The 9,071-nt window shown below is 35.8% G+C and overlaps 1 long non-coding RNA gene and 1 pseudogene across 1 annotated transcript; one reads left to right on the top strand and one right to left on the bottom strand.

The window, feature by feature from the left end:
* Nucleotides 1-226: 226 nt before the first annotated feature.
* LOC148803964 (nuclear matrix constituent protein 1b-like) lies at nucleotides 227-1,574 on the bottom strand (annotated as a pseudogene).
* Nucleotides 1,575-2,309: 735 nt separating this feature from the next.
* LOC104588039 (uncharacterized) lies at nucleotides 2,310-8,186 on the top strand. Its single transcript, XR_733714.3, has 4 exons — nucleotides 2,310-2,466; nucleotides 2,647-2,734; nucleotides 2,858-2,901; nucleotides 7,595-8,186. It is a non-coding gene; the product is annotated as an uncharacterized LOC104588039 (long non-coding RNA).
* The last annotated feature ends 885 nt before the right edge of the window (nucleotides 8,187-9,071 follow it).

The following is a 9,071-nucleotide window of genomic DNA, read 5'->3' on the forward strand; positions in this document are numbered from 1 at the left end:
AAACAATATACTCTGACTTTCAGGGCAAATTAAATCGTCTCAGCCACCAGATCCCTGAAATCATCCGTTCGATGTCTAGCACCATCTCCGGCATCTCCTCGTGGCGGTCCCCCCTTCCCTTGATGCCATCTCCGGCCATATCCTTGCCGGGCACCTTGTAATTAAATGATTTCCACCAGGTGCCGGATGTATCCTTGTGGAACACCTCCGATCCCTTGATGTCGTCTCAGGCCATATCTTCAAAAACAGATCTTTTAGGTTGTGTCTCAGTGAAAGTTTTCGCTGCCCCATCATTTTCATTGCACCTCTACCTTTCAAATGTGCTAAATATATTGCCAACGTTTTCCAACGATATTGACTCTTTTTTTTTTTTTTGGAGTTTTGAGAATCCTTGGTCTTTGATAAACTAATATTTTCACTTTCAATTCAACCCTTTCTCCATACTTAATAAGCTTTTCAGGAGAATGTTTAAATATCAACTCAGCACATCATTTGATCCATGAGAAAGGGGTAGAGCTAGGAGGTGAAACATCACCTCACCCCTGTTTAGAATCCAAATGCAATCCATCATGAGCAGCCCCTCCATATGGATGTGAATCTAGATCAGAGTCTTTTACAACTTTTTTTTTCAAGATTTGATAAGTTTTTGCTAGCGACTTTTGGTTTGCTAGGCTTCAGGTCTCCTTGCCTCTCGGATGGGGCAATAGATAGTTTCTGAGACAATTTTCAAATCCTCCAATATTTTAAGATGCTCTATCTAAGCATCAATTTCCTTCTATTTGCATGCAATAATTCTCTGTATTTCTCCTTGCGATCACGATCCATGTTGATTCCTATTCTCTCAGCATCTAATCTTTTCATTCCCAAAGCAACATTTTCCTTTTTTTTTTTTTTTTTTTTTTACAAATTTCTCTTGTAGAAAACTGATACGCTGAAGTTCTTTGGTTTTTTCTTGCCCAAAGGCTTCCTCCTTCTCCCTCAAATAACTTTATATTTCTTCCTACCTCTTATCAATGTATCTATCCAACTCCTGCATCTCAATGTTAAGTATAAAATCTATTCGTTCATGCTGAATCTTGTTAAACCATTCAGAATGTTCATGCTCTGTCTTACTAATGAAGGCCTCTCTCTCTCTCTCTCTCACGAGAAAGAGATTCAACATCATGTTTTAATTGATCCTGCAACACATCCTTCTCTAATTTTAGGCTATCACGTTCATCTTTAAGGAACTTCAAGATTGCTTTTCTCTCCTTAGCAACATGTTCTGCTTCTCTTTGAAGCTCTTCTCTTTTCTCATCAATCAGTTCCCACTCAGTTTCAAACTTTGCTTTCTTTGCTTTCAATTGATCAAATTCAACTACAAGTTGCAGCTTTTTAGCCCCAATACTATCAATTTCTTCCTTAGGTTTTACCTCCAAAACCAATAACTCTTCTCTTTTAGTTTTCATAGCCGTCAATTTCTCTTCTTCATGAACTTGTTTCCTTTTGTTTTCCAATGCATCCATAGATTTATTAATATTTGGCTTCCTGTTGTTGATCTCTTCTTTCTCTTTCTATATTTGAATCTTCTCCATTGGAGAAGATAATGAACAATACAAAGTAGAGAAGGGTAGTTTGGGCATTTGGAAAACTTTAAATAGTTGGATGAGAATCTTTTTTGAAGTTAAGTGACAGAGTGCTAATGGAGGGAGGGGGGTCTTTGTCTAACGGCTAAAGTCCAAGGGGGTCTTTGTCGCAAATTGAAGTACGGGGGTCTTTGTCATCGACCCCATAGTACAATGGGGTCTTTATAATTCACCCATTATATTATTAAAATCTTAATTATAGGATTTAATGAAAGAGAACAATAATTAACATCTAAAATATAGGAGTTAAATGAGAAGGAATTGAATAAAGTGAAAAATTAGTAGTTCAAATTACATCTTTTACCTTTATGAGGAACCAAATGCAAAAGTAGGGTTATTTTAGTAAAAAATCAATAAGTGAATGGAGTTAAATAAAGAACTTAATGAGAATGAATTGAATGAAGTAAAATGTAATAATTCAAATTATGTTTTTTTGCCCTCACAATGAGAGGGATCAAATTTAAAAGTAGAGATATTTTAGTTAAATAAAGGTCCACAAAACTTACTTGTTTAAGTGTTGTTTGACAAGTCTTTTTTGAAAAATATTCTGAAAAATCTAACAGCTAAAAGAATAAGGGGTGTTTTGGGTAATCTTTCTAAAGGATCTTTTAGGCATTTCAAAGCTTAGAAGACCTATAGTGAACTTTTCCTGTTTGGCAAACAAAAAAGCTAAAAAGATATCCCCCCGAAAAGCTCAAAATTGTCCAGAAGCTTCATTTGAAGCTTTTGGTCTTTCCGAGCGTATGGGATCTCGATAGGGGTCATTTGAAAAACCTTCATTTCACTCTCACATTCTGCTCAAAGCGCATAGGCCTCCTAAACGAACGAATATCGACACCAGGTATGGTCGTATGGAGCACTCCTTCCTCTTCTTCCTTCCTACTTTTTCTTCAGTTTTTTTTTTTTTTTTTCTTTCTTCTTTGATCTGAATCTCTATTCGTATCTCTATTTTTTAGATTGATCACCATTGCTTCAGGATTCTCACTTTAGCATTCTTCGTGCATTTTCCTGTTCATTAAAGTTTCTAGGTTTCTAGTCGCCAAAGTCATCAAGCGATCGAGAATATCATTTCATTTTACAAGATCTAATCATTGTATGTACAGTCCAAGGTCAGAAATTAGAGTTGTCACTGGTTACCTAGAATAATCCAACTATAAAACTCGTAGTTATTAGATTTTTTAAAATTTGTTATTTTCATGTTTTATTTTATGATTCCATTGTTCGTTTTGTAGATTGCATTTGAATCAAGCGGCCACTTGATTATTCCTTTCACCAGGTATGTCATTTCTTTTTCTTGTTTTGATATGTGAAATAGTTATTATTCGAATAACCCAACAAATTAGAGTTGTCACCTCGCCTCTTCTTCTCTGTGTCTTTGTGTTATGCGGATTTAACCACCATTCCTGAATTGGTGGTACAGAGTAAATGATCTTGTGAATAATTAAAGCCTTTGGGTTTTCTCAACAAAAGACAGAGCTGAACAACGAAAATAGGACTTGACCACTTCTCTAGTGAATGAATCTGCTAGCTCATTTGTTAACTTTCTTTTCACTAAAGTGAATGGAAGAGGGGTCAATTGCTAAAACTTTGAAAGCCAGAACAAATTGGAATGATGGGCTGTGAATTCACATTTCATGGTAATTGTATTTTTCTTTTTTTTAATCAGCATGTCATGGTAATTGTTGCAAGAAATTTTTGCATAAAATTGAAAGCCATCCAAATTGTTGAAATGACAGAAACATTTATTTCTGTATGACTGTATCTGATTGAGTTGCATATGTTTTGTCATGGTGTCATCATCATCTCTAGACAGGATACTCTCTAAAATTAAAACGGGAATGTTTTTAGAAAGGAACTTGAATTCAAGAACAAACAAGCAATTGGTGGGCTTCCATAAAGACAATCTAGTAATAGATTGACAATATGTGCCTCAAATAGCCCATTTTCATAAGAATTCATTGAATTAGAACTATATTTTATGTTTCCTCCTATTGACTTCACTTATTCATAATTAACTCCCACTATTAATAGTTGTTAGATCCATTTAGCTTTTATAATTTAACTAACATCATTCTCTCATAAAAAGTATATGTTGTTGACAAGGTCTGTACCTAGTTAGGTGGGTAGTAAAATGCTCTCATCACTATATTTCTATTCTAACCTATTAAAAGGGAAAATTGCAGGGAGGTACCCTGTAATAAGGTTTAGCTCAGTTCTTAAGATCACAAATGGCAGGGAAGTACCTTGGTTGTAGCTTATCTAGATTCACACCAAATTGGCAGAATGTTAGCCACAGAAAAGTATTTAATTGAAATGATTATGAGCTATTGATAGTTCTTTGCAACTATACAAATAGTTCCATTTGGTTAGTGTTCCCCCTAATGATTTTTGAATTGGTGAGGGATAAAGAAACTCAAGTGATAGTTCTCTGCAGTTCTACAAAATACAAGGTGTGTTAAAAAAATAAAGGATGGCTAACACAATGAAAAGAACAGTAACAAGACAACGAAATTAGCAGAAAGGGCATATCTTTATTCACTGCATAACTAGCATTTAAATAGCAAGAAAACATAACAAACTATCAGAGATTCTAGTACCAAACACCCCTGATATGACTCCTACAAAATAGCAAATACAGCCCAACTGAAAGGACTAAGTCATTATTTGACTAACTCAACAGTAAATAGTTTCTACATTAATCTTTAACACCCTCCCTTAATGTAGAAATTTAACCACACCTAAAAGATCTCTTAAATCCATGAATTTCTTCAGTGGAAGTGGCTTGGTGAATACATCTGCAACTTGATCATTGGTACTGCAATATTCCATCTTGATGTCTCCTTTTGCAACTAGCTCTCTTATGAAATGATGACGTGTCTTAATATTCCTTGTTCTACTATGATAGACTGGATTCTTTGTCATAGCAATTGTGGATTGATTGTCACAATAAATAGTAGTCGCCTCCACTTGAGTTTACTTCATATCATCCAGGATTCTTCGCAACCAAACTCCTTGACAAGCTGCTGCTGTTACTGCCATATATTCAACTTCTGAGGATGATAAAGCTGTAGATGATTGTTTCTTTGAGCTCCAAGAAATAGCTCCATTGCCCATAGTGAAAACATAACCTGTAGTACTCTTCCGATCATCAATGCAGCCTCCCCAATCACTGTCAGAAAAACCATACAACTTGAAGTTGTTATTTGTGCTTGTACCATATCCCAAATGAACTTATCTCTTTCAAGTATCTGAGAATTCGTTTGGCAGCCCCCAAGTGATACTTGCTTGGACTTTGCATAAACCTGGACAAGAGACTTGATGCTTGCGAAATATCCGGCCTGCTATTCGTGAAATATAATAGACTGCCAACAAGGCTTCGATAAAGCTGAACATCAACTTTTTCTCCTCCATCATCCAAGCTGAACTTTTGATTAGTGCACATGGGAGTACTCACAGGATTGCAATCTTTTAAGCTAAACCTTATAAGAATATCATTGACATATTTTTCTTGTGTCATAAAAATCCCATTATCACACTGCTTAATTTCCAGCCCCAAATGAGAGTATCACATGTACCTCTGGCTTTGACGTACAAGGTTGGTTCACTTGGGCTTCTTTGAAATCCATTCTTACTGAAATGTCCATCAATTCTCCCATACCAAGCACGTGGTGCTTGTTTTAAGCCGTAAAGGGCTTTTCTCAAACGGTACACTTTATCTTCATGGCCTGCAATCTCATAGCCTTTCGGTTGTCGTACGTACACTTCTTCTTCTAAGATTCCGTTTAAGAATGCTGACTTCACATTAAACTGATAAACTTTCTAGTGAAAATGAGCAGCAATAGATAAAATAGTTTGTATAGTATCAAACCTTGCTACTGGAGAGAAGGTTTCTTTGAAGTTTATCCCCTCTCGCTGCATGTACCCAAGTGCAACAAGCCTTGCCTTATACTTTTGAACAGAACCATCAGCCTGGTACTTGATCTTATAGACCCATTTCAGCCCAACAACCTCCTTTCCATCTGGAATGTCAAGTAGCTCCCATGTCTTGTTTCTTTCTAAGGCTTTCATTTCCTCATCCATTGCTGTACGCCATTCTTTGGACTTGATGGCTTCTTCAAAGACAATTGGTTCATCAATCTTGACAATTTGACATCGTTCTATGTTGTCATAAATTTCTTGCAATGATCTCCATTTTCTTGGAGGTGTCTCTGATGAAGACGAGCTTGGTGAGTGTGAGCTTGAGACCGGTGATTGACTGTTTGCTGGTGTAGAGGAACCAAAACCTCCATTCTCATTTTCTTGCCTTGTAGGAGAGTTAAGGAACTCGCCATGTTCTAATATTGAACCTGATTGCACAATCTCCCAATTCCATGCACTCTTCTCATCAAATACAACATCACGGCTTATTAGTAACTTTTTTGTGACAGGGTCATAGAGACGATACCCTTTAGTTTCAGTACTATAGCCAACAAATATGCATTTAATACTGTTGTCATCTAAATTCCCTCTCTTTTGAGATGGAACATGCACATGTGCAATACATCCAAAGATTTTGAGATGAGTTACCTTAGGCTTCCCACCCATGCCATGCTTCAAATGGTGTCTTTTGACTCAAAGCTGTTGTTAAAGATCTATTGAGAAGGTAGGCTGCTGTATGGATTGCTTCTGCCCAAAAATTTTTTGGAAGACTTTTAGCTTTCAGCATGCTTTTTGCCATTGCTACAAGACTCTGATTCTTCCGCTCAGCCACTCCATTTTGCTGTGGAGTGTAACTAGCTGTTAACTGTCTCTCGATGCCGAACTCTTCACAAAAACTATCAAATTCTCCTGATAGAAATTCTCCACCATGATCTGTCCTCAGGACTTTCAGTTGCTGCTCACTTTGCTTTTCGATATAGGCCTTAAACTTCTTGAACACCAAAAAGGCTTCTGATTTTCTTCTTGAACACCGAAAAGGCTTCTGATTTTTCTTTCAAAAAATATACCCACATCATTCGGCTAAAATCATCAACAAAGACTAGAAAATACCTGTTGTTGTTGAGGGAATATGTTGTCATGGGCCCACAAAGAATCCAGTCTATCATAGTAGAACAAGGAATATTAAGACACGTCATCATTTCATAAGAGAGCTAGTTGCAAAAGGAGACATCAAGATGGAATATTGCAGTACCAATGATCAAGTTGCAGATGTATTCACCAAGCCACTTCCACTGAAGAAATTCATGGATTTAAGAGATCTTTTAGGTGTTGTTAAATTTCTACATTAAGGGAGGGTGTTAAAGATTAATGTAGAAACTATTTACTGTTGAGTTAGTCAAATAATGACTTAGTTCTTTCAATTGGGCTGTATTTGCTATTTTGTAGGAGTCATATCAGGGGTGTTTGGTACTAGAATCTCTGATATCAGATGTTAAAAGAATAAAGGATGGTTAACACAATGAAAAGAACAGTAACAAGACAATGAAATTAGCAGAAAGGGCATATCTTTATTCACTGCATAACCAGCATTTAGATAGCAAGAAAACATAACAAACTATCAGAGATTCTAGTACCAAACACCCTGATATGACTCCTACTAAATAGCAAATACAGCCCAACTGAAAGGACTAAGTCATTATTTGACTAACTCAACAGTAAATAGTTTCTACATTAATCTTTAACAAGGTGTACCCACATGAGTATAATGTGGGACTTTTTTTTGATTTGTTCAATTTCATCAATCTAAGGCTCTTTTGCCTACCTTATCTTTGCTTCAACTTATGTGTAAATGATAACAAATATGAAGGATATACAGAAAATGAACTAGAAAGGATTGTAAATGATATACAGTATATGTATATATCCTTGGACTAGTTAGGTTTGAGTCCCTATTTTCTTGTTTATCAACTTTAAGTTTATCTCTGCAGCGGTTGTTTCTCCATTTAGAATACATATATTGTATACATAAATTCATGTGTTAGCATTTCCAGAATGTAAGGCATTATACAACAAAGGATGACCTAATATGCTCGAGAGATGAATTTATAAGAGAAGCGTTGTTGGATCCATTCAATCAAAAGAAACAAAACATACTCTCAAGTGCTTTCAAGACCTGCAACTGCACATCATCTAATGAGCTTCAACAACATGTCCCAGTAACTACAGTTCACCTTTTTTGGTCATTCAGGAGGTGATTTTCACAAAAAGTTTCCATATCTAAAATAGAGCATGATCACCTACAACTACCTAGCATTTCTCCTAAACCTTCAGATTTACCTTCAGCCTGTGTTGCGAAATTGTACTTAACCTCTTCCAAGTCAAACCTCTTGGCAACATTGAAACCGATCCTGTGTGGATGCAATGACGATAGCCACCTTCCTGTGGGAGCTCTGGGATAGTGTTGATTTTATGTAATGGTTGTGATCCAGATTCAACAATGATCTGTACTTGACTGTCTTCCAATTGAATAACCATTTTATTCGGTTTTAGTTGATTGTACGTGGGGTTTTCGATTGAATTCATGTGTGCTTAAGTGGGTATAGTTGTCTAATTTTTACTTGCAGCTTGAAATTTTAGATTCAATCCTTAACGCTTTTGGTTTTAAGTGGGTTGGGATTACTTTTAGTTTTATATTTAAATCTACTTTTCTGTAATGATTTGTTACATGGATATTAAGGGAAATGATTTGTTTATCTATTGATTGTAGTTTTTGGGAAATTCAAAGTTTTAAATACTCCTTGCAACTTGAAATTTCAGATCCAATCCTCGATGTTTTTAGTTTAAGTGGGTTAGGATTGCTTGTAGTTTTCATATAAATCTAATTTACTTGAATTATTTGTTTAGGGAAATATATGAGTGGGGCCCACTTTAATATTTTGAAAAAGTAAATATAAGTGGGACCTGTAAGTACTATTTATATGCTTGAAGTGTTATTGGATCCCATGCATGACATTTTACATTTATGTAAGAGGGATCCACAAATGCATTTGCCTAAAGGTCTTTTGGTCTTTCTAGTTTTTGAAAAGATCTTTGAAAAATATTGCAACCAAACGGTCGTTGATCTTTGAAAATGAAAGCTCATCGTTCTTTTGATGTCTTGAGCTTTTGGAAGATTTTCCTAAAAAGATTTGTCAAATGCCTCCATAGTGAGCTTTTACATAACGATCTTGGCAGCCCAAAGATCGTTTAGTTGGAGGCACGTCTTTATGCGTGAAGACAAGACAAAAAAAGGCGAGAAGCTCCATTTTTAACTTCCCAAAATAAGATTGAATCGAGCTTCTCACTTTTTTTTTCGGGATGTGGTCTTTTGGCGAATTTATTCCAACTGGTCAATTTATTCCAGCTGCTGGGCTTCTAAAAAGATGACAGCTTGTGCGGAAAGAGGCACAAAACAGAACCATAATATACCTTAGATATAGAGTTCAATGAAAGAAAATGAGAATTGATACTTTAAATATTAAACTTTAG

Source organism: Nelumbo nucifera, chromosome 1 (genome assembly GCF_055504915.1).
Source record: "Nelumbo nucifera cultivar China Antique chromosome 1, China Antique-T2T, whole genome shotgun sequence".
In the NCBI taxonomy this organism is placed as follows: domain Eukaryota; kingdom Viridiplantae; phylum Streptophyta; class Magnoliopsida; order Proteales; family Nelumbonaceae; genus Nelumbo; species Nelumbo nucifera.